The 26,901-nt window shown below is 40.1% G+C and overlaps 2 long non-coding RNA genes across 3 annotated transcripts; one reads left to right on the forward strand and one right to left on the reverse strand.

The window, feature by feature from the left end:
* LOC145551367 (uncharacterized) lies at nucleotides 1–1,868 on the forward strand. Its single transcript, XR_014087172.1, has 2 exons — nucleotides 1–206; nucleotides 1,503–1,868. It is a non-coding gene; the product is annotated as an uncharacterized LOC145551367 (long non-coding RNA).
* On the reverse strand, nucleotides 1,446–26,532 carry LOC145551368 (uncharacterized). Of its 2 annotated transcripts, XR_014087174.1 has the most exons (4): nucleotides 26,009–26,532; nucleotides 24,245–24,552; nucleotides 9,748–16,322; nucleotides 1,446–1,841 (listed from the first exon to the last, which is right to left on the reverse strand). It is a non-coding gene; the product is annotated as an uncharacterized LOC145551368 (long non-coding RNA). The 2 variants fall into 2 exon arrangements; XR_014087173.1 differs by having other exon boundaries at nucleotides 24,245–26,530.
* Nucleotides 26,533–26,901: the final 369 nt, after the last annotated feature.

A 26,901-nucleotide genomic window follows, 5' to 3' on the forward strand; every position in this document is an offset into this window, starting at 1 on the left:
TTAATCTGTTGCTTAGAGATGATCGCGTTTTCTGGTAACCAAGTTAGAGCAGAAGAAATCCTATGTTTTTCGAACAATAACAATTTTTGCTGCTAATCTGTTGCTAAGAGATCAGTGTGTTTACTGGTAACCAAGAGCCACGAAGTGAACTTCAGATATTTACTTTAGCGTAATTTGCCAACGGTAAATGTCTTGTATCTAATCAGGTAAGCGTTATTTCGAAAGAGCTTTTGTTTTATAAACTACTTGTTATTAATTTGGTTTTAAGAGATAAGCGGGTTTTTTTCTGGTAACGAACTACCACGAAGTATAAATCGAGATTTTTACTTTTGAGTTGAATGTGTGTTTAATATAGCCTGTTTGCCATTAATGACAAAAAATTACTTTTCTGCAAAATTGACCAACTGCACAATTCTTGTTAGTGTAAAATAAGTGGTATTTCAAAAGAGCGGGAGAAACATATTTTTTTATCAATAAGAATTTTTGTTGCTGCGCTGTTAATCTGTTGCTTAGAGATGATCGCGTTTTCTGGTAACCAAGTTAGAGCAGAAGAAATCCTATGTTTTTCGAACAATAACAATTTTTGCTGCTAATCTGTTGCTAAGAGATGAGTGTGTTTACTGGTAACCAAGTGCCACGAAGTGAACTTCAGATTTTTACTTTGGCAAAAGTATAAATCAAAACGCAGAGCACAAACATTTCTAATGTAACTATTGCCCACATTAAAAGTAGGCTTTTTCCTAAAATAAGCTTTTTAGCTATTTTGTTTATTTATTAACCATGTTTAGCACACTGAATGGAGGAAGTCAATGTAAGACAACATGCTAGTTATAGCCCACATGCCACTGGCTGCATTTAGGCTAATGTTACCATTATTCGATATTGATATTGCCTAATGTTTTGTGATACCAAGTATAGGCTACAGAACAAAGACAGAAATATTTACAGAAAGAGATGTTTAAGCAGAATCATTGATTCTGTTTAAGCAGAGAAATGAGAAAAAAAACACAATTTATCTTAAACTCCTAAGAACTGGCTTTAATTCTTGAGTTAAAGGAATTCTGTTATCAGAAAGGTAGAAAGTTTGCAATTTATTTTCCTTACACTTTACAGGTATGCAGCACTTTGTGTTGATCTGTAGTAATCATCTTTGTTGTAAAATATCTTGGAATTTGTGGTTGCAGCATTGCAAATGCTAGAAATAGTTATGGGATGTGAGCACTAATTCACATCATGGTGCTTGTTAGAGAGCCCTAAATATTGTATGTTTATGTTATTTCCCTCAGTTACTCAACATATACTGTTACAGAAACCCACAGTTTCAGTGTTGGTGTCACATTGTATTTGGGAAACGTTTGATAGTTGTGCACATAAGAAAAAAATAATGTAGTTTACTGCTATGGTGAAACGCTAGTTAAAATCAAACCTACTTGGAGATACTCAGACAATGTGTATATATATTTATTCATATTTATATAAATTCCCTTCTCACGCTTCCGCAGGTGGACTCTTTCATCCTCTGAGCTCGGGTCCTCTACCAGAGGCCTGGGAACTTGAAGGTTCTGCGCAGTATCTTGGCTGTGCCTAGAACCTGACATTTCCGGACTGAGATGTCTGATGCTGTTCCTGGGATCTGTTTTAGCCACTGCTCCAGTTTGGGGGTGACTGCCCCGAGGGCCCCGATGACCACAGGCACTACCACAGGTCCCTGCGCTCCTCGGCCCTGTAGACGCAGGGTGAATCCTAGCAACCTGTGGCCTCTTTGCCGGGAGCACCGGACGCCACCTGATGGTGTAGACCCGCCGATTTCTGCCGGGATCAGTTTGGTAAATGCCAGGTTGCTGAAAAATAAAACTTTCGACATTAGGGATTTTTTTTTCCTCTTATTGATTGGATGTTTTATTAACAGAATCATGGACAAGTGGTTTGGTGACTCCAGCATTTTTAATGAACTTGTACTGCGGAACTGCAGCTATTTTAATGCTCCAAGGATGTCAGGGTCTGGTGGAGGTATAGTGACTGTTTTTAAAAGCAGTTTTACTTGTAAACTTTTGCCTCTGGCCTCGTTTAGTAGCTTTGAGATCAGCCTATTTGAACTCGGCAGCTCTCACTGTGCTGTGTGCAGCGGTCTAGTACAACCGTACAACAAAAACTTTATAAATGACTTTTCTGATTTCCTGGCTGATATCATGCCAAGGTATGACCAAGTTCTCATTGTTGGTGATTTTAATATTCATGTCTGTCGTCCTACTTCACCTATGGCTCAGTCATTTCTTAATGTAACCGATTATTTTAATTTTGTGCAGTCTGACTGGTGCTATCCATGAGCATGGTCACAGTCTTGATCTGGTTTTATCTTATGGCCTACCAGTTTGTAATTTAGTGATTGGTGACTCATTATTTTCAGACCATATGCCTGTTTTATTTGAGATAACGCTGTCCTGTCCTGTGCTAAAGCTAAAACTAAAGCATGCGCTGCAGCTCGGTTCTATCGTCTTCTTAACCCTTCTACTGCTGGTCAGTTTTCTTCTGTTTTTAATCAATTTATTGGTGTATAAAGTGCTTCATAAATAAAGTTGGTATGGGATGGTATGGTACTGTGGTCTTCACCTTTCAGGCCTTTTCCAGTTCCTCTCTGAGGCCTTGGTATTTCCCCAGTTTCTCGTGCTCCTTTTTCCTGATGTTGTAGTCACTTGGTACTGCTACATCCACCACAACGGCTTTCCTCTGTTGTTTATCCACCACCACAATGTCCGGTTGGTTCTCCATTACCATTTTGTCTGTCTGGATCTGGAAGTCCCACAGGATCTTAGCTCGGTTATTCTCCACCACCTTTGGGGGTGTTCCCCACTTTGATCTTCCAGTCCATATTTTGCAGATGTTCCTGTACACTATGGCTGCCACTTGGTTATGTTGTTCCATGTACGCTTTCCCTGCCAGCATCTTGCCCCCTGCTGTTATGTGCTGGTCTGTCTCAGGGGCCTCCTTGAACAATCTACACCTTGGGTCTTGTCTGGTGTGGTAGATCTGAGCCTCTATTGCTCTAGTGTTTAGGGCCTGTTCCTGTGCAGCCAGGATAAGAGCCTCTGTGTTGTCCTTGAGTGAGTCCAGCTTTTTCCAGCCATTGGTAGGATTTCCTGATATCAGCCACTTCAGTTATTTGACGGTGGTTCATCCCATGTAGGGGCTTGTCCTTCCATCATGGTACCTCCAGCACCTCATCCTCTGTTCCCCATTGTCTGAGACTTTTATTGAGCACATTGTCTGTTGAGACCTTGTCCTTGGTGTATTTATGGATCTTGGATGTTTCATCCTGGACAGTGGCTCTCATACTCACTAGTCCTCTGCCTCTTTCCTTGCGGCTAGTCTCAGGGTGCTGGATTTGGGGTGGGACCCTCCATGCATGGTTAGTAGCTTCTGAGTCTTAACATCCGTGGTGTTCATCTCCTCCTTTGGCCAGCTAATTATTTATTTATGTATTTATTTTTATTTCTAACAGACAGAAAAGACAATCAAGAAAGAAAAAAATAAAATAGAATGAAACAGACTACAGAAATAAGAGGTAAAACAAATTATTATGCCCAAGTGACAAGCAAATTTTATATTTTCTGTTTGAAAAGGAGCAGGTAGAAGATGTAATATCTTATAATGTCCTGCCCCTTTCATACTTATCAATTTATAATCAATTAACTGTCAAAACATAAAAATGAGACAACTTGTTTCCATTTTACATGACATTTAAAGATGTCCCATTATTTAAAAAGTATTTATATCATCAATAGTATTTACAGACTTTAAAACAGTCATCTTATAGAACATTTTGCAATAAGCTCCATTTTGCAATAAGCTTTTTAATCAGTTTTTTAAGCTGGTTTATATTTCTACTTTTTTGAACTCATCATTCAATCCATTCTATACATTCCTGCAGGGTCTCTGATTACTGGTAAGGCGTAGCTGTTTATTGCACTGATCTTGTTCTTGCTATTGAGCTGGCTTCTCAGGACTTGACTTATTCGTTGGAGGTATTTGGCTGTGGCTCCTTTCCTTGTGACCTCATTCAGGTTGCCATTTGCTTGTGGTATTCCCAGGTACTTGTAGCTGTCCTCAATGTCTGCTATTGTTCCTTCTGGGAGTGAGACCCCTTCTGTGTGGACGACCTTCCCTCCATCCGACCACACTTCTCTAGTCCGAATAACATCCCAATGTCAGTGCTGTAGATCCTGGTGGTGTGTATTAGTGAGTCCATGTCTCGCTCTCTCTTGGCGTACAGCTTAATGTCATCCATGTAGAGGAGGGTTAGGGTAACATTAATGGTGGCCCCCTTCTTGAGTCGGTATCCGTAGCCAGTCTTGTTGGTGATTTGGCTGAGGGGGTTCAGATGCAGAACAGCAGTGGACACTTGTGCAAGTGGTTTGCAGTTTGCATTATATATAAATAAAAAAATAAAATAAAAAAACAAAACTGCAACTGCAAACCAATTGTGCAAGTGGTTTGCAGTATATATTTAAAAAAATAAAATAAATAAATAAATAAAAAACTGCCCTGCGACAGACTGGCGACCTGTCCAGGGTGACCCCGCCTCTCGTCCGGAACGTTAGCTGGAGATAGGCACCAGCAACCCTCCGGGCCCCACTAAGGGACAAGGGTGTAAAGAAAAAGGATGGATGGATGGAATAAATAAAAAACTGCCCTGCAACAGACTGGCGACCTGTCCAGGGTGACCCCGCCTCTTGCCCGGAACGTTAGCTGGAGATAGGCACCAGCAACCCTCCCGACCCCACTAAGGGACAAGGGTGTAAGAAAATGGATGGATGGATAAAAAACTGTAACTGCAAACCAATTGTGCAGTTTGCAGTATATATATAAAAAAATAAAAATAAAATAAAAAACCTGCAACTGCAAACCACTTGCACAAGTGTTAATCAAATGGGGCAGAAATCAAAAACTCTGGAAAGAATCATAATTCTTTCCAGGAAACTCTCTGCCCCCACTGCTGTTCTGCATAGGTCTGAATCCCCTCAGCTAAATCATCAACGTGAGCCATCCAGTCCTTCCAAACAGACTCCAGGATGGTGGCTCATGGGATCCTCCCGGTCAGAGCCGTCATGCACTCCCGCAACATATGCCCCCGACCCGGAGTCGGTGAGGCACCTTCTGTGGGAGTGCAGCGCTGCTGTGGACCTGTGGGAAAAGGCCGGCTCCTTGCAATTCCCATACTTGCCAGCAAGGGAGGTCCTCGACACGCAGCTAGTGCTGCACGGGGTGAGCCACCGGAAAACATAAAAAAGGGCCTCATGGAGATGTGGCTCACCCTAGCCACCATATGGACCTCCAGAAACCTGCTGGTAAGCAGGCGCAGGCAGATGCCCCCTCGTGGCTGTGATCCGAATGGTGGCTACAAGAAGAAAAACATACAGAGCTACAGGTGACACGCCTGTAGCTCAAGGACACAGCCACAAAGAAGAATCGCCTGCGCCTCTTTGGACGAAGGAGTCGACGCTCCACGGCAGAGGTCCCAGCAGCAGCGGCCTGGCTCTCCGGGTGAGGCAGGTGGGAAGGAGCAATGGGGGAGGAAAGCCCCTCTGAGCACCATCGCTGTTTGGAAGAACGGGATGGCTCCAAACTTCAACCAGACTGGCCACGGATACCGACTCAAGAATGCAGCCACCAAAAGTCTCCTCCTCTACATGGATGGCATCAAGCTGTACGCCAAGAGCGAGCGAGACATCGACTCACTGATCCGCACCACCAGGACCTACAGCACTGACATTGGGATGTCATTCAGACTAGAGAACTGTGGCGGATGGAGGGAACGTCATCCACACAGAAGGGGTCTCACTCCGAGAAGGAACAATAGCAGACATAGAGGACAGTTACAAGTACCTGGGAATACCACAAGCAAATGGCAACCTGAATGAGGTCACGAGGAAAGGAGTCACAGCCAAATAAGAGGGGGTACCCAAAAGTTTCCAGAATGACGCTGCTGCACGCGCAGTTTTCGTAGTACACGATTCTGCCGCTAGGTATTTGTTCAACCACGCCTTCTCTATCAGTGTGCCAAGCGGCGTTGATGTGGAAGGTTTCATCTACCCGCAGTGAATTTTCTTGTAAGAGCTGTTTTGTCCAGCCGTCGTTTTTCTTCATGGAGAAGTTCTATGAGCCGCGCGCTGCTCATAGAAATTCTCCATGAAGAAAAACGACGGCTGGACAAAACAGCTCTTACAAGAAAATTCACTGCGGGTAAATGAAACCTTCCACATCAACGCCGCTTGGCACACTGATTCTTCTTCTTCTTATAGGTTTTAACGGCAGCTTGCATCCATTTATGTTGCACTACTGCCCTCTATTGACTCCTACCAACTACTCCTCAAATTCTCTTAAAGATCCCAGTGTTTTTTAAAAAACGAAAAATCTTCTTTTTCCCCTCAATACTATTCAATTGGTCGATCACCTTCTCAAATACCAATTCCCTACTAACACCTAGTTCCGTTTTTAATAATCTTCTTTGGCTTTCATACTTTCTACATTTGATCAAAACATGTTCCACTGATTCTACATCACCACACCATCTACATAAACCAGTAAGGTGTTTCCCCATCTTAAAGAGTTCCATTTAGGAAACTATGCCCGGTTCTTATTCTATTTATAATTACCTCCTCCCTCCTGTTTATTCCTCTTATCCTTTCTACATCGATTGTATTTTGTATCCTAAATAAATGTCTACCATTTATTTCATTTACCCACCTAGCTTCCCATGTCTTTTTGCTTTCTTTCCAAATTATACTTTTACCTTCAGATTTAGATAACTTTATTTGCATGTCAATATCATCTTTTTTAATCATCTCCTTAGCCAGCCTGTCTGCTCTTTCATTCCCTATAACACCTACATGTCCAGGAGTCCAGAATAATATAACATTTTTATTTTGTTCACATATCCTATGATGAACCGCCATAATCTCATATAGAATATTTTGATGATTTTTTGTGCGTCCCTTTCCGATACTCATCAACGCAGATAGAGAATCACTACAAACTATTATTTTATTCCCATTAGTTTCCTCCACCCATTCTAAAGCTACAAAATAGCACACAATTCCACTGCGAATACACTCAAATAATCAGATGTTCTTTTTGAAATATTAATCTTTAATTCAGGAATCACTACAGCTATACTGGTTGCTTCACTTTTAGGGTCTTTTGACCCATCAGTATAAATTTGCAAGTAATCATTATATTTATTCTGCATTTGATTATAAAATTCTTGGCAAATATCTAATGTGTTTCTTTTCTTAATATTTGTTAGTGTTCTGTCTACATTAATATATTTCCAGGTCCATGTAGGTCTCACAGGCCACAATACAGTTGGACTAAATTCCTTATAATATACATTACAAATTTTCGCTCCATCATCCCCAACCCACCCAAAGCTATCAATTTGTTTCTTTCCTCTTTCCCAACACTTTTCTAATACTTTCTTAACCGGGTGATCTGCATTATGTCCTTTTAAACTTATCCAATAATTGACCATTAGCTGCTGTCTTCTAATGCATAACGGCATTTCTCCTGACTCTACTTGTAAAGCACATACTGGCGTTGATTTAACTGCCCCTAAACAAATTCTCATTGCTCTGGCTTGAATCACATCTAACTTTTTAAACCTAGTTTTGGCTGCTGATCCATACACCACACTCCCATAATCTATTCTTGATCTAATTAGTGACACATATATACTTTTTAGGGAATCAAAACTTGCACCCTTGACACACTGATTGAGAAGGCGTGGTTGAACAAATACCTAGAGGCAGAATCGTGTTCTACGAAAACTGCATGTGCAGCAGCGTCATTCTGGAAACTTTTGGGCACCCCCTCGTACCTCCAACGAATGAGGCAAGTCCTGAGAAGCCAGCTTAAAGGCAAGAACAAGATCCGTGCGATAAACAGCTACTCACCAGAGTAATCAGAGACCCTGCAGGAATAATCAGCTGGCCAAAGGAGGAGATGAAGACCACCGATGTTAAGACACTCGGAAACTACTGACCATGCATAGAGTGCTCCTCCCCAAATCCAGCATTCTGACTAAACACGAGTCATAGGGAAGGTAAATAAGGCAGGTGATTCCTTGAGTTTTCTAAATTGAGGGAACCAAACCTTTTTGGAATCCTAAAGACCTTTATTGGAAATAACAAACTGTTCCACAAACAGGAGCCATAATACTGGATGGATAATAAATGACTAAAACTATATGATCACGTAAAAGGTTAAAATAAGATTCATAAATATATATGTATAGAAAACAACAAGGAAAATGACAAAACAAACCCTAATCGATTTCTATTTGCTTTTTCTCTTTCTCTCTGTCTGAGCCTCGCGCGGTGCACCTGACCTCTGACCTCAACTCCTCCCATCTGTCCTCCCATGGACCAGATGATGTCCCTCCTACAAAACCAGCCGATGAAAACGATCGAGAAGATCTGGAGGATCAAGAAGACAGAAAAGACCTCCATCACCTCCAGGGGACAACTGTCAGTCTCCTGTTGGGCATTTGGACTGAAAACTGTGAGACTGAGCTTTAACAACCTCCACTGGTCTGCTGTCCAGTATCAGCGTAGAGGAACAAAAGCTAAACATGCTTCAGAGCTGTGAGAGAAGACGACTCTGAACTGTTGACGCTTGTTTCATCTGTGGACAACATGGACATTTCCTGAGGGACGATCTGGACAACCTAAAGATCCAACACCAGAACCAGTTGGACTGACAGGAAGCCAGAGGAGAGAGACGGGGGAGGATTTGGCTGCAGCAACGCCGAGACCGAGTGCGGGAGAGGGGCGAGAAGGAAGGAACAACCTGAATTCCCATCAACCACTGTGAAGGACGACCTGTCTGTAATGTCCATCTAGATCACAACTTTAAATCTGAAACAACAGCAAAACTTCACTCTACCAAGTATCAAGTACTTCAACTTTTGACACCAAAGAGGACAACGTCCAGAGCAACAGCTAGTTTAGATGTTTCTGAAAGGCTCTCCACTCAAAGAACTATTGCTGGTCCACTGTCGAGTGACCGAAGCAGAGAGTGAAGATTTATACTTTTATGACAGGAGGTAACAAATCCTCCTGAGCAGGTGATCATTGTTCCTGCTTCTACGCTTTACCTACTTTCCAGATGGAAAATCTGCGCTTTCTTGTTGGGTTTTGAACGGACACTTATCTATACCTTCACTGCACTAATGTAATTTTTTTGTTTTGTTGGGTTTTCTAGAAAACACATGAAATTGGGTAGCTTAATTATGATCATTCTGAGTTGTTTGACTCCTATGGATGTTTAAGAGTTTATAAATTCATTCTTCTAGACATAAGACATTTAAAATTAACATTAATGTGTGTAAAAGACTCATGTGTTGTCTCTGCCTGGCAGAGCTTTCCATCCAGAATTGCTTCGTGATTGATTGTCCTGCAAGCTCTCTGTATTGTGCATAATTCATAAATAAACCTGATTGAGTGATTTTACCTGAACAGTGCTTGGTAAGTTTTTTTCCACAACAATGGACAAAAATATTAAAGGCTCTCAAGTAAAAGGCGTGGCAGTTTTAGCTAATGTTGGACCCATGAGCCAATGCTAACATTAGCATATTAGCCTGCAAAGACTTTTATGCGTCATCTTTTCAAAGAAAAATTAACCTGTAACCATATATGCGAGTAGTAAAGGCATACATGGCACATGAAAATATACTGAAGACGAATAACTCACCTTTAAAGAAGCTCTGTTTCTTCCAATGGAAGCTTCCCGCACTTTACTGCGCATGCGCACCGCTGAGCTGAAGCATTCACTCCAGTGACAAAAATAGTCAAATCCAGTTTACTCAAAATAACGTAGTCTTGTACTTTTCTCAGGCCAAACATGTACATTGCTCACATTACTTGAGTTGAATAAACAATTTAGTGAGACTTGAGTAAAGCATAGAAATCTAATTTAAGTAAGAATAGGTATTGCCTTTTAGTGTTCTAGGCAAGGGCGCAGGAACGAGTCAGTCATTGGGGGGGGCGCATATCGGAAACCTGACAGATCAGTAAATATTTTGAGCAGAAATGTCAAACAATTATGCCATCAACACATCAGTAATGCGTTACTCTAATCTGACCCTTGTTTCAGTAACAAGTATTCTAACACTATTGTTACTATTTACAATCCAATAATCAGGATTCCAGGATGAACACTCACTTTAGCATTTGCCTCACAACTAGCATGCTACATACTCTGGTAGCACAGACAGGCCACCAGATTCTGATATATCTTATTGGTCAAAAGACATTTGATTATTGGTCAAAATGCACTGATATAAATTGACTTGCAGTTGAACTGGTTCTACTTCTTTCCAAAACCAAAGTAAAAAACAAATAATAAAATAGGACTCGGCAGTTTTAAACTCAATACAGCCGTTTGACCAACAAAAATTAAATCTATAAAACAAGTTTTGTTCTTCTTGAACAACTCTCTACATCAGTGCAACAGTTTGATCTACAAAATAAATAAAAATTATACTTTTTATGTCTGACACCTTAGCTCCTCACTGTTAACTCAGTATCACTTTCCAGCCCTGCATTCAGTAACTTACCAAACATGATCCATAAAAAACACTGAAGCAAAAAGCCTAAATGTTTTTATTCTCCTGTCATTTTTAGCCGCAAACATTTAATTAAAAATATCTACAGATATGCGTTTCTGTCTCTGCCTCCCTCTGACTCTCTGCAACCTGGTGTTCCTGCATGGACTCATGGATTTACAACAGACACTACAGTCATTTACAGGATCAGAATGTGAACTAAATATAAAAAGTATGTTTTTATCATACAGAATGAGAATTTAAACGACTTCATTTTCAGATGTATACATTATACATCTCAACTCTATTTACTATCCAAAATTTTCCACTAATTTATTTTTAAACCTCTCCTCAAGCACTTTTCTTATTGTCTCATGTAATTAATATAATTTTTTATATAATTAATGTAATTAATTAATATAATTTTTATATATTCACACTCTGAAACTCCACCTGGCTCTCCTATGCCTGATCTGCTCCTCTCATAATAAAATAATTTAGCTTATTTAAAAATTAAAAACTGTTCATACATATTTCACTACACTAAATGAAGACCTCACCAGAGCTTCTTCACCTTTCTTCAACATCATTCTAGCACTGCTGTTCTCCTAAATATCTAAATAATATAACATAATACATAAATACACGTTAAGTGGTCAAGTATGATCAGGTGTTGCTCACTTTAAATAATAAAAAGGCTAATTTCGCTGCTTTTTCAGTCTCATTCTAAATCATTGTGACTAGACTAGCTAACTTTTAAACAAAGTTAGCAGTACAATTTTGGACATGTGACTATTCCAGAATTAAGACAGCTTAACCAAAAAGATTTAGTTCTATATATGAAAATAAACTGACAAGATGTTATAAACGAGCGATATTCATGGCAAAATTCCTGACAGATCGTTTACCTTATTCAAACTGACTTTCTCTGACCCTGTCTGCTGCTGCCTTTATTCTGAACTGTTCAGAGGGGGGGAGGAAGCGCTCTGCTAATGCGCTGTGTGGGCCTTCAAAATAAAAGCATGCGAGTGGAAGATTTTAAAATTCTTCGCAACTGAGGTGAAATTATTGGGGGGGACGAATGTGACTCTCTTCAATATTGGGGGTGGGGGGGGGTTGAGTGGGGGGGACCCCTCCCGCTTTCTACGCCTATGGTGAGGTTGTTTGGTGCATCAAACTGGTCCTGGCTATGAGGAGATGCTGCCACAAACATCCCTCTAGACCACACTAAGGTCCCTGGTCTATGTGGTGATGACTGGATCTTCACAGGTGAGGGTCAAAACATCGGACAGACAGGTAAACAGGGTTGCTGCAGGTTTCACCAACTCAAATTTAAGGCTTTTTTAAGATCATTATGAATTAAATTTAAGGCCGACATCATTATGGGAAAGTACAGAAGAAAATGCAATACACTGCTCAAAAAAATAAAGGGAACACTTAAACAACACAATATAACTCTAAGTAAATCAAACTTCTGTGAAATCAAACTGTCCACTTAGGAAGCAACACTGATTGACAACGGGGACCCTCGTCGGGTCAATCAGTGTTGCTTCCTAAGTGGACAGTTTGATTTCACAGAAGTTTGATTTACTTGGAGTTATATTGTGTTGGTTAAGTGTTCCCTTTATTTTTTTGAGCAGTATATTTTATCCAAGCCTTGTTGCACAGATACAGTATAGTAATATTGTATGGGTTGGCAACGGAAGTGAGCCAGAGGCGAAGGCCAACGTTTCCTAGCCAGCTGGCAATAAATTTACATCATGACAGACGCAAAAGAGCTAGCTAGCTACTTAGCGGTAGCCACAACCGCTAAGTAGCTCAAGTCACAGAACAGACTGTGAGTGAATTTAAGATATCTTAAGGCCTTAATTTTTAGATACGTGAATTTAAGACTTGAAGGATGAGGACACCCTGATGAAGAGAGCTTTTCTTTTAGGCTACGGTCTTTTTTCACCATGACAGACATTGCAACAGATGACCCCATCCGTCCACAACAGACGTAATTTTACATCAAACTATTTTAGTCATATCAACAATTAAAGACATGGGACCTACTTTATGACATAACAAAAGTGTTTATAGAAGCAGGAATATTTAATGAACCATAAGCATTTACACCACTGCTTAGTACTGACATTATAGCTCAGTTAAAAGACAAATTTCCTTTAAAGATGGAACCCAAATTTTTCAGTTATGTAAAAGTACAACCTGCCCAGCATTAAAAAGAGAAACTGATTATATGTGTATAATGCTTTTAAGGAAAAAAAAGAACTCTGAATGATAAAATCCAAAATAAAATTTAATTCTTGTGCTAAAAACTGGGAGGAATGTTATAAGAGCTTTTAGTCTACAAATTCATGTCTAAAGTCTAGTTTACAAATTAATGAAACGTGAGGTTCAAGGGCGTAGGAACAAGTTTATCATTGGGGGGGACACATATCGGAGCCTTGAAAAATCCATAAATAGCTTGAGCAAAAATGTCAAACAATGGTGTCATCAACTGTTACTCTAATCTGACCCCTTGTAACGAGTAATCTAACGTGTTACTATTTACAATCCAATAATCAGATTAAAATTACGTATCCAAGTTAAGTATTTGTGATTATTTTTAGAAAACACATATTGTTGCTTTCTTCTTTTTTCCTTGGGGAGATACGTTTCATATGTAACACCAGCGACACAAACGTAAACGATGGAGGGAAAAGAGATGCACATTTTCCACCTGATGGATGAATTATTCATCGAGTGATCAAATCACTCTTTCAAAGTAACTATGCCATCCATGGCAATAAACTAACTACACTATAAATCATATGTGTGTAGACCTGTCACAATAACAAATTTTGATTTTTGATAAACAATATTATTGTTGTTTTTAGACCATTTTTAAGTAATAAATGTTAATGGGAAAATTATAATGCAAGAACACAATCTGAAAGATCAGTAAACTTAAAATTATAATGAACATTTAACACTGCAACTGGAAGGCCTTTCAAATATCCAAAATAAATTAACAAAACGACAAACAAAATGAATTTTGAAATCTTTGTAAATAAAATTTTCCTTCAAAAAAAAGGTTTAGCTGAGACCAAAGCACCAACCTGAAAGCTTTTTATCATACAGTTTTTTGTAGAAAGAAAGAGAAATAAAAAGAGAAGTGATAAATCATGCCAATGGAAATGATTGAATTTGTTTTAATTTATCTTGAGCACGGAGCTCGGTTCATTGTGCGCGTTGAAGCGGACACGCAGCGGCACGAGCTGACGCCGCCGCATGGGCAGCGTGTCGCAGCGCCTCGTGCATCTCTGGATCTTTGCAACTCGGTGCGGATCACGCGCGCCGCTCTCCCAGGCGGCTCCAATGTAAACCTTAACTATAAACCTTGGGGCTGGTACAGTTTATAATCAGTTAACTCACACATTGTGAGAGCAGAAGAAATCCTATGTTTTTTTGAACAATAACAATTTTTGTTGCTAATCTGTTGCTAAGAGATGAGTGTGTTTACTGGTAACCAAGAGCCACGAAGTGAACTTCAGATATTTACTTTTGCGAAATTTGCCAACGGTAAATGTCTTGTATCTAATCAGGTAAGCGTTATTTCGAAAGAGCTTTTGTTTTATAAACTACTTGTTATTAATTTAGTTTTAAGAGATAAGCGGGGTTTTTTCTGGTAACGAACTACCACGAAGTATAAATCGAGATTTTTACTTTTGAGTTGAATGTGTGTTTAGTATAGCCTACAAGCCGCTAATGACAAAAAATAACTTTTCTGCAAAATTCACCAACTGCACAATTCTAGTTAGTCTAAAATAAGTGGTATTTCAAAAGAGCGGGAGAAACATTATATTTTTTTATCAATAAGAATTTTTGTTGCTGCGCTGTTAATCTGTTGCTTAGAGATGATCGCGTTTTCTGGTAACCAAGTTAGAGCAGAAGAAATCCTATGTTTTTCGAACAATAACAATTTTTGCTGCTAATCTGTTGCTAAGAGATGAGTGTGTTTACTGGTAACCAAGAGCCACGAAGTGAACTTCAGATATTTACTTTAGCGTAATTTGCCAACGGTAAATGTCTTGTATCTAATCAGGTAAGCGTTATTTCGAAAGAGCTTTTGTTTTATAAACTACTTGTTATTAATTTAGTTTTAAGAGATAAGCGGGGTTTTTTCTGGTAACGAACTACCACGAAGTATAAATCAAGATTTTTACTTTTGAGTTGAATGTGTGTTTAGTATAGCCTGTTTGCCATTAATGACAAAAAATTACTTTTCTGCAAAATTGACCAACTGCACAATTCTTGTTAGTGTAAAATAAATGGTATTTCAAAAGAGCGGGAGAAACATATTTTTTTATCAATAAGAATTTTTGTTGCTGCGCTGTTAATCTGTTGCTTAGAGATGATCGCGTTTTCTGGTAACCAAGTTAGAGCAGAAGAAATCCTATGTTTTTCGAACAATAACAATTTTTGCTGCTAATCTGTTGCTAAGAGATGAGTGTGTTTACTGGTAACCAAGTGCCACGAAGTGAACTTCAGATTTTTACTTTGGCAAAAGTATAAATCAAAACGCAGAGCACAAACATTTCTAATGTAACTATTGCCCACATTAAAAGTAGGCTTTTTCCTAAAATAAGCTTTTTAGCTATTTTGTTTATTTATTAACCATGTTTAGCACACTGAATGGAGGAAGTCAATGTAAGACAACATGCTAGTTATAGCCCACATGCCACTGGCTGCATTTAGGCTAATGTTACCATTATTCGATATTGATATTGCCTAATGTTTTGTGATACCAAGTATAGGCTACAGAACAAAGACAGAAATATTTACAGAAAGAGATGTTTAAGCAGAATCAGTGATTCTGTTTAAGCAGAGAAATGAGAAAAAAAACACCATTTATCTTAAACTCCTAAGAACTGGCTTTAATTCTTGAGTTAAAGGAATTCTGTTATCAGAAAGGTAGAAAGTTTGCAATTTATTTTCCTTACACTTTACAGGTATGCAGCACTTTGTGTTGATCTGTAGTAATCATCTTTGTTGTAAAATATCTTGGAATTTGTGGTTGCAGCATTGCAAATGCTAGAAATAGTTATGGGATGTGAGCACTAATTCACATCATGGTGCTTGTTAGAGAGCCCTAAATATTGTATGTTTATGTTATTTCCCTCAGTTACTCAACATATACTGTTACAGAAACCCACAGTTTCAGTGTTGGTGTCACATTGTATTTGGGAAACGTTTGATAGTTGTGCACATAAGAAAAAAATAATGTAGTTTACTGCTATGGTGAAACGCTAGTTAAAATCAAACCTACTTGGAGATACTCAGACAATGTGTATATATATTTATTCATATTTATATAAATTCCCTTCTGACGCTTCCGCAGGTGGACTCTTTCATCCTCTGAGCTCGGGTCCTCTACCAGAGGCCTGGGAGCTTGAGGGTTCTGCGCAGTATCTTGGCTGTGCCTAGAACCTGACATTTCCGGACTGAGATGTCTGATGCAGTTCCTGGGATCTGTTTTAGCCACTGCTCCAGTTTGGGGGTGACTGCCCCGAGGGCCCCGATGACCACAGGCACTACCACAGGTCCCTGCGCTCCTCGGCCCTGTAGACGCAGGGTGAATCCTAGCAACCTGTGGCCTCTTTGCCGGGAGCACCGGACGCCACCTGATGGTGTAGACCCGCCGATTTCTGCCGGGATCAGTTTGGTAAATGCCAGGTTGCTGAAAAATAAAACTTTCGACATTAGGGATTTTTTTTTCCTCTTATTGATTGGATGTTTTATTAACAGAATCATGGACAAGTGGTTTGGTGACTCCAGCATTTTTAATGAACTTGTACTGCGGAACTGCAGCTATTTTAATGCTCCAAGGATGTCAGGGTCCGGTGGAGGTATAGTGACTGTTTTTAAAAGCAGTTTTACTTGTAAACAGTTGCCTCTGGCCTCGTTTAGTAGCTTTGAGATCAGCCTATTTGAACTCGGCAGCTCTCACTGTGCTGTGTGCAGCGGTCTAGTACAACCGTACAACAAAAACTTTATAAATGACTTTTCTGATTTCCTGGCTGATATCATGCCAAGGTATGACCAAGTTCTCATTGTTGGTGATTTTAATATTCATGTCTGTCGTCCTACTTCACCTATGGCTCAGTCATTTCTTAATGTAACCGATTATTTTAATTTTGTGCAGTCTGACTGGTGCTATCCATGAGCATGGTCACAGTCTTGATCTGGTTTTATCTTATGGCCTACCAGTTTGTAATTTAGTGATTGGTGACTCATTATTTTCAGACCATATGCCTGTTTTATTTGAGATAACGCTGTCCTGTCCTGTGCTAAAGCTAAAACTAAAGCATGCGCTGCAGCTCGGTTCTATCGTCTTCTTAACCCTTCTACTGCTGGTCAGTTTTCTTCTGTTTTTAATCAATTTATTGGTGTATAAAGTGCTTCATAAATAAAGTTGGTATGGGATGGTATGGTACTGTGGTTTTCACCTTCCAGGTCTTTTCCAGTTCCTCCCTGAGGCCTTGGTATTTCTCCAATTTCTCATGCTCCTTTTTCCTGATGTTGTAGTCACTTGGTATTGCTACATCCACCACAACGGCTTTCCTCTGTTGTTTATCCACCACCACAATGTCCGGTTGGTTCTCCATTACCATTTTGTCTGTCTGGATCTGGAAGTCCCACAGGATCTTAGCTCGGTTATTCTCCACCACCTTTGGGGGTGTTCCCCACTTTGATCTTCCAGTCCATATTTTGCAGATGTTCCTGTACACTATGGCTGCCACTTGGTTATGTTGTTCCATGTACGCTTTCCCTGCCAGCATCTTGCCCCCTGCTGTTATGTGCTGGTCTGTCTCAGGGGCCTCCTTGAACAATCTACACCTTGGGTCTTGTCTGGTGTGGTAGATCTGAGCCTCTATTGCTCTGGTGTTTAGGGCCTGTTCCTGTGCAGCCAGGATAAGAGCCTCTGTGTTGTCCTTGAGTGAGTCCAGCTTTTTCCAGCCATTGGTAGGATTTCCTGATATCAGCCACTTCAGTTATTTGTCGGTGGTTCATCCCATGTAGGGGCTTGTCCTTCCATCATGGTACCTCCAGCACCTCATCCTCTGTTCCCCATTGTCTGAGACTTTTATTGAGCACATTGTCTGTTGAGACCTTGTCCTTGGTGTATTTATGGATCTTGGATGTTTCATCCTGGACTGTGGCTCTCATACTCACTAGTCCTCTGCCTCTTTCCTTGCGGCTAGTCTCAGGGTGCTGGATTTGGGGTGGGACCCTCCATGCATGGTTAGTAGCTTCTGAGTCTTAACATCCGTGGTGTTCATCTCCTCCTTTGGCCAGCTAATTATTTATTTATGTATTTATTTTTATTTCTAACAGACAGAAAAGACAATCAAGAAAGAAAAAAAATAAAATAGAATAAAACAGAATACAGAAATAAGAGGTAAAACAAATTATTATGCCCAAGTGACAAGCAAATTTTATATTTTCTGTTTGAAAAGGAGCAGGTAGAAGATGTAATATCTTATAATGTCCTGCCCCTTTCATACTTATCAATTTATAATCAATTAACTGTCAAAACATAAAAATGAGACAACTTGTTTCCATTTTACATGACATTTAAAGATGTCCCATTATTTAAAAAGTATTTATATCATCAATAGTATTTACAGACTTTAAAACAGTCATCTTATAGAACATTTTGCAATAAGCTCCATTTTGCAATAAGCTTTTTAATCAGTTTTTTAAGCTGGTTTATATTTCTACTTATTTGAACTCATCATTCAATCCATTCTATACATTCCTGCAGGGTCTCTGATTACTGGTAAGGCGTAGCTGTTTATTGCACTGATCTTGTTCTTGCTATTGAGCTGGCTTCTCAGGACTTGACTTATTCGTTGGAGGTATTTGGCTGTGGCTCCTTTCCTTGTGACCTCATTCAGGTTGCCATTTGCTTGTGGTATTCCCAGGTACTTGTAGCTGTCCTCAATGTCTGCTATTGTTCCTTCTGGGAGTGAGACCCCTTCTGTGTGGACGACCTTCCCTCCATCCGACCACACTTCTCTAGTCCGAATAACATCCCAATGTCAGTGCTGTAGATCCTGGTGGTGTGTATTAGTGAGTCCATGTCTCGCTCTCTCTTGGCGTACAGCTTAATGTCATCCATGTAGAGGAGGGTTAGGGTAACATTAATGGTGGCCCCCTTCTTGAGTCGGTATCCGTAGCCAGTCTTGTTGGTGATTTGGCTGAGGGGGTTCAGATGCAGAACAGCAGTGGACACTTGTGCAAGTGGTTTGCAGTTTGCATTATATATAAATAAAAAAATAAAATAAAAAAACAAAACTGCAACTGCAAACCAATTGTGCAAGTGGTTTGCAGTATATATTTAAAAAAATAAAATAAATAAATAAATAAAAAACTGCCCTGCGACAGACTGGCGACCTGTCCAGGGTGACCCCGCCTCTCGTCCGGAACGTTAGCTGGAGATAGGCACCAGCAACCCTCCGGGCCCCACTAAGGGACAAGGGTGTAAAGAAAAAGGATGGATGGATGGAATAAATAAAAAACTGCCCTGCAACAGACTGGCGACCTGTCCAGGGTGACCCCGCCTCTTGCCCGGAACGTTAGCTGGAGATAGGCACCAGCAACCCTCCCGACCCCACTAAGGGACAAGGGTGTAAGAAAATGGATGGATGGATAAAAAACTGTAACTGCAAACCAATTGTGCAGTTTGCAGTATATATATAAAAAAATAAAAATAAAATAAAAAACCTGCAACTGCAAACCACTTGCACAAGTGTTAATCAAATGGGGCAGAAATCAAAAACTCTGGAAAGAATCATAATTCTTTCCAGGAAACTCTCTGCCCCCACTGCTGTTCTGCATAGGTCTGAATCCCCTCAGCTAAATCATCAACGTGAGCCATCCAGTCCTTCCAAACAGACTCCAGGATGGTGGCTCATGGGATCCTCCCGGTCAGAGCCGTCATGCACTCCCGCAACATATGCCCCCGACCCGGAGTCGGTGAGGCACCTTCTGTGGGAGTGCAGCGCTGCTGTGGACCTGTGGGAAAAGGCCGGCTCCTTGCAATTCCCATACTTGCCAGCAAGGGAGGTCCTCGACACGCAGCTAGTGCTGCACGGGGTGAGCCACCGGAAAACATAAAAAAGGGCCTCATGGAGATGTGGCTCACCCTAGCCACCATATGGACCTCCAGAAACCTGCTGGTAAGCAGGCGCAGGCAGATGCCCCCTCGTGGCTGTGATCCGAATGGTGGCTACAAGAAGAAAAACATACAGAGCTACAGGTGACACGCCTGTAGCTCAAGGACACAGCCACAAAGAAGAATCGCCTGCGCCTCTTTGGACGAAGGAGTCGACGCTCCACGGACAGAGGTCCCAGCAGCAGCGGCCTGGCTCTCCGGGTGAGGCAGGTGGGAAGGAGCAATGGGGGAGGAAAGCCCCTCTGAGCACCATCGCTGTTTGGAAGAACGGGATGGCTCCAAACTTCAACCAGACTGGCCACGGATACCGACTCAAGAATGCAGCCACCAAAAGTCTCCTCCTCTACATGGATGGCATCAAGCTGTACGCCAAGAGCGAGCGAGACATCGACTCACTGATCCGCACCACCAGGACCTACAGCACTGACATTGGGATGTCATTCAGACTAGAGAACTGTGGCGGATGGAGGGAACGTCATCCACACAGAAGGGGTCTCACTCCGAGAAGGAACAATAGCAGACATAGAGGACAGTTACAAGTACCTGGGAATACCACAAGCAAATGGCAACCTGAATGAGGTCACGAGGAAAGGAGTCACAGCCAAATAAGAGGGGGTACCCAAAAGTTTCCAGAATGACGCTGCTGCACGCGCAGTTTTCGTAGTACACGATTCTGCCGCTAGGTATTTGTTCAACCACGCCTTCTCTATCAGTGTGCCAAGCGGCGTTGATGTGGAAGGTTTCATCTACCCGCAGTGAATTTTCTTGTAAGAGCTGTTTTGTCCAGCCGTCGTTTTTCTTCATGGAGAAGTTCTATGAGCCGCGCGCTGCTCATAGAAATTCTCCATGAAGAAAAACGACGGCTGGACAAAACAGCTCTTACAAGAAAATTCACTGCGGGTAAATGAAACCTTCCACATCAACGCCGCTTGGCACACTGATTCTTCTTCTTCTTATAGGTTTTAACGGCAGCTTGCATCCATTTATGTTGCACTACTGCCCTCTATTGACTCCTACCAACTACTCCTCAAATTCTCTTAAAGATCCCAGTGTTTTTTAAAAAACGAAAAATCTTCTTTTTCCCCTCAATACTATTCAATTGGTCGATCACCTTCTCAAATACCAATTCCCTACTAACACCTAGTTCCGTTTTTAATAATCTTCTTTGGCTTTCATACTTTCTACATTTGATCAAAACATGTTCCACTGATTCTACATCACCACACCATCTACATAAACCAGTAAGGTGTTTCCCCATCTTAAAAAGAGTTCCATTTAGGAAACTATGCCCGGTTCTTATTCTATTTATAATTACCTCCTCCCTCCTGTTTATTCCTCTTATCCTTTCTACATCGATTGTATTTTGTATCCTAAATAAATGTCTACCATTTATTTCATTTACCCACCTAGCTTCCCATGTCTTTTTGCTTTCTTTCCAAATTATACTTTTACCTTCAGATTTAGATAACTTTATTTGCATGTCAATATCATCTTTTTTAATCATCTCCTTAGCCAGCCTGTCTGCTCTTTCATTCCCTATAACACCTACATGTCCAGGAGTCCAGAATAATATAACATTTTTATTTTGTTCACATATCCTATGATGAACCGCCATAATCTCATATAGAATATTTTGATGATTTTTTGTGCGTCCCTTTCCGATACTCATCAACGCAGATAGAGAATCACTACAAACTATTATTTTATTCCCATTAGTTTCCTCCACCCATTCTAAAGCTACTAAAATAGCACACAATTCCACTGCGAATACACTCAAATAATCAGATGTTCTTTTTGAAATATTAATCTTTAATTCAGGAATCACTACAGCTATACTGGTTGCTTCACTTTTAGGGTCTTTTGACCCATCAGTATAAATTTGCAAGTAATCATTATATTTATTCTGCATTTGATTATAAAATTCTTGGCAAATATCTAATGTGTTTCTTTTCTTAATATTTGTTAGTGTTCTGTCTACATTAATATATTTCCAGGTCCATGTAGGTCTCACAGGCCACAATACAGTTGGACTAAATTCCTTATAATATACATTACAAATTTTCGCTCCATCATCCCCAACCCACCCAAAGCTATCAATTTGTTTCTTTCCTCTTTCCCAACACTTTTCTAATACTTTCTTAACCGGGTGATCTGCATTATGTCCTTTTAAACTTATCCAATAATTGACCATTAGCTGCTGTCTTCTAATGCATAACGGCATTTCTCCTGACTCTACTTGTAAAGCACATACTGGCGTTGATTTAACTGCCCCTAAACAAATTCTCATTGCTCTGGCTTGAATCACATCTAACTTTTTAAACCTAGTTTTGGCTGCTGATCCATACACCACACTCCCATAATCTATTCTTGATCTAATTAGTGACACATATATACTTTTTAGGGAATCAAAACTTGCACCCTTGACACACTGATTGAGAAGGCGTGGTTGAACAAATACCTAGAGGCAGAATCGTGTTCTACGAAAACTGCATGTGCAGCAGCGTCATTCTGGAAACTTTTGGGCACCCCCTCGTACCTCCAACGAATAAGGCAAGTCCTGAGAAGCCAGCTTAAAGGCAAGAACAAGATCCGTGCGATAAACAGCTACTCACCAGAGTAATCAGAGACCCTGCAGGAATAATAAGCTGGCCAAAGGAGGAGATGAAGACCACCGATGTTAAGACACTCGGAAACTACTGACCATGCATAGAGTGCTCCTCCCCAAATCCAGCATTCTGACTAAACACGAGTCATAGGGAAGGTAAATAAGGCAGGTGATTCCTTGAGTTTTCTAAATTGAGGGAACCAAACCTTTTTGGAATCCTAAAGACCTTTATTGGAAATAACAAACTGTTCCACAAACAGGAGCCATAATACTGGATGGATAATAAATGACTAAAACTATATGATCACGTAAAAGGTTAAAATAAGATTCATAAATATATATGTATATAAAACAACAAGGAAAATGACAAAACAAACCCTAATCGATTTCTATTTGCTTTTTCTCTTTCTCTCTGTCTGAGCCTCGCGCGGTGCACCTGACCTCTGACCTCAACTCCTCCCATCTGTCCTCCCATGGACCAGATGATGTCCCTCCTACAAAACCAGCCGATGAAAACGATCGAGAAGATCTGGAGGATCAAGAAGACAGAAAAGACCTCCATCACCTCCAGGGGACAACTGTCAGACTCCTGTTGGGCATTTGGACTGAAAACTGTGTGAGACTGAGCTTTAACAACCTCCACTGGTCTGCTGTCCAGTATCAGCGTAGAGGAACAAAAGCTAAACATGCTTCAGAGCTGTGAGAGAAGACGACTCTGAACTGTTGACGCTTGTTTCATCTGTGGACAACATGGACATTTCCTGAGGGACGATCTGGACAACCTAAAGATCCAACACCAGAACCAGTTGGACTGACAGGAAGCCAGAGGAGAGAGACGGGGGAGGATTTGGCTGCAGCAACGCCGAGACCGAGTGCGGGAGAGGGGCGAGAAGGAAGGAACAACCTGAATTCCCATCAACCACTGTGAAGGACGACCTGTCTGTAATGTCCATCTAGATCACAACTTTAAATCTGAAACAACAACAGCAAAACTTCACTCTACCAAGTATCAAGTACTTCAACTTTTGACACCAAAGAGGACAACGTCCAGAGCAACAGCTAGTTTAGATGTTTCTGAAAGGCTCTCCACTCAAAGAACTATTGCTGGTCCACTGGCGAGTGACCGAAGCAGAGAGTGAAGATTTATACTTTTATGACAGGAGGTAACAAATCCTCCTGAGCAGGTGATCATTGTTCCTGCTTCTACGCTTTACCTACTTTCCAGATGGAAAATCTGCGCTTTCTTGTTGGGTTTTGAACGGACACTTATCTATACCTTCACTGCACTAATGTAATTTTTTTGTTTTGTTGGGTTTTCTAGAAAACACATGAAATTGGGTAGCTTAATTATGATCATTCTTAGTTGTTTGACTCCTATGGATGTTTAAGAGTTTATAAATTAATTCTTCTAGACATAAGAGAAGTCAATTTAAAATGAACTTTAATGTGTGTAAAAGACTCATGTGTTGTCTCTGCCTGGCAGAGCTTTCCATCCAGATTTGCTTCGTGATTGATTGTCCTACAAGCTCTCTGTATTGTGCATAATTCATAAATAAACCTGATTGAGTGATTTTACCTGAACAGTGCTTGGTAAGTTTTTTTCCACAACAATGGACAAAAATATTAAAGGCTCTCAAGTAAAAGGCGTGGCAGTTTTAGCTAATGTTGGACCCATGAGCCAATGCTAACATTAGCATATTAGCCTGCAAAGACTTTTATGCGTAATCTTTTCAAAGAAAAATTAACCTGTAACCATATATGCGAGTAGTAAAGGCATACATGGCACATGAAAATATACTGAAGACGAATAACTCACCTTTAAAGAAGCTCTGTTTCTTCCAATGGAAGCTTCCCGCACTTTACTGCGCATGCGCACCGCTGAGCTGAAGCATTCACTCCAGTGACAAAAATAGTCAAATCCAGTTTACTCAAAATAACGTAGTCTTGTACTTTTCTCAGGCCAAACATGTACATTGCTCACATTACTTGAGTTGAATAAACAATTTAGTGAGACTTGAGTAAAGCATAGAAATCTAATTTAAGTAAGAATAGGTATTGCCTTTTAGTGTTCTAGGCAAGGGCGCAGGAACGAGTCAGTCATTGGGGGTGACGCATATCGGAAACCTGACAGATGACTAAATATTTTGAGCAGAAATGTCAAACAATTATGCCATCAACACATCAGTAATGCGTTACTCTAATCTGACCCTTGTTTCAGTAACAAGTATTCTAACACTATTGTTACTATTTACAATCCAATAATCAGGATTCCAGGATGAACACTCACTTTAGCATTTGCCTCACAACTAGCACGCTACATACTCTGTTAGCACAGACAGGCTACCAGATTCTGATATATCTTGTTGGTCAAAAGACATTTGATTATTGGTCAAAATGCACTGATATAAATTGACTTGCAGTTGAACTGGTTCTACTTCTTTCCAAAACCAAAGTAAAAAACAAATAATAAAATAGGACTCGGCAGTTTTAAACTCAATACAGCAGTTTGACCAACAAAAATAAAATCTATAAAACAAGTTTTGTTCTTCTTGAACAACTCTCTACATCAGTGCAACAGTTTGATCTACAAAATAAATAAAAATTATACTTTTTATGTCTGACACCTTAGCTCCTCACTGTTAACTCAGTATCACTTTCCAGCCCTGCATTCAGTAACTTACCAAACATGATCCATAAAAAACACTGAAGCAAAAAGCCTAAATGTTTTTATTCTCCTGTCATTTTTAGCCGCAAACATTTAATTAAAAATATCTACAGATATGCGTTTCTGTCTCTGCCTCCCTCTGACTCTCTGCAACCTGGTGTTCCTGCATGGACTCATGGATTTACAACAGACACTACAGTCATTTACAGGATCAGAATGTGAACTAAATATAAAAAGTATGTTTTTATCATACAGAATGAGAATTTAAACGACTTCATTTTCAGATGTATACATTATACATCTCAACTCTATTTACTTTGTAGCAAAATTTTCCACTAATTTATTTTTAAACCTCTCCTCAAGCACTTTTCTTATTGTCTCATGTAATTAATATAATTTTTTATATAATTAATGTAATTAATTAATATAATTTTTATATATTCACACTCTGAAACTCCACCTGGCTCTCCTATGCCTGATCTGCTCCTCTCATAATAAAATAATTTAGCTTATTTAAAAATTAAAAACTGTTCATACATATTTCACTACACTAAATGAAGACCTCACCAGAGCTTCTTCACCTTTCTTCAACATCATTCTAGCACTGCTGTTCTCCTAAATATCTAAATAATATAACATAATACATAAATACACGTTAAGTGGTCAAGTATGATCAGGTGTTGCTCACTTTAAATAATAAAAAGGCTAATTTCGCTGCTTTTTCAGTCTCATTCTAAATCATTGTGACTAGACTAGCTAACTTTTAAACAAAGTTAGCAGTACAATTTTGGACATGTGACTATTCCAGAATTAAGACAGCTTAACCAAAAAGATTTAGTTCTATATATGAAAATAAACTGACAAGATGTTATAAACGAGCGATATTCATGGCAAAATTCCTGACAGATCGTTTACCTTATTCAAACTGACTTTCTCTGACCCTGTCTGCTGCTGCCTTTATTCTGAACTGTTCAGAGGGGGGGAAGGAAGCGCTCTGCTAATGCGCTGTGTGGGCCTTCAAAATAAAAGCATGCGAGTGGAAGATTTTAAAATTCTTCGCAACTGAGGTGAAATTATTGGGGGGGACGAATGTGACTCTCTTCAATATTGGGGGTGGGGGGGGGTTGAGTGGGGGGGACCCCTCCCGCTTTCTACGCCTATGGTGAGGTTGTTTGGTGCATCAAACTGGTCCTGGCTATGAGGAGATGCTGCCACAAACATCCCTCTAGACCACACTAAGGTCCCTGGTCTATGTGGTGATGACTGGATCTTCACAGGTGAGGGTCAAAACATCGGACAGACAGGTAAACAGGGTTGCTGCAGGTTTCACCAACTCAAATTTAAGGCTTTTTTAAGATCATTATGAATTAAATTTAAGGCTGACATCATTATGGGAAAGTACAGAAGAAAATGCAATACACTGCTCAAAAAAATAAAGGGAACACTTAAACAACACAATATAACTCTAAGTAAATCAAACTTCTGTGAAATCAAACTGTCCACTTAGGAAGCAACACTGATTGACAACGGGGACCCTCGTCGGGTCAATCAGTGTTGCTTCCTAAGTGTGATTTCATATATATGAAATCTAATTTAAATCAAATCAAATTTAAATTTAAATCAAATCAAATCTAATTTAAATCAAACTTCCTAAGTTTGATTTCACAGAAGTTTGATTTACTTGGAGTTATATTGTGTTGGTTAAGTGTTCCCTTTATTTTTTTGAGCAGTATATTTTATCCAAGCCTTGTTGCACAGATACAGTATAGTAATATTGTATGGGTTGGCAACGGAAGTGAGCCAGAGGC

This window comes from Poecilia reticulata, chromosome 1, assembly GCF_904066995.2.
Source record: "Poecilia reticulata chromosome 1, P_reticulata-male-v2, whole genome shotgun sequence".
NCBI lineage: Eukaryota > Metazoa > Chordata > Actinopteri > Cyprinodontiformes > Poeciliidae > Poecilia > Poecilia reticulata.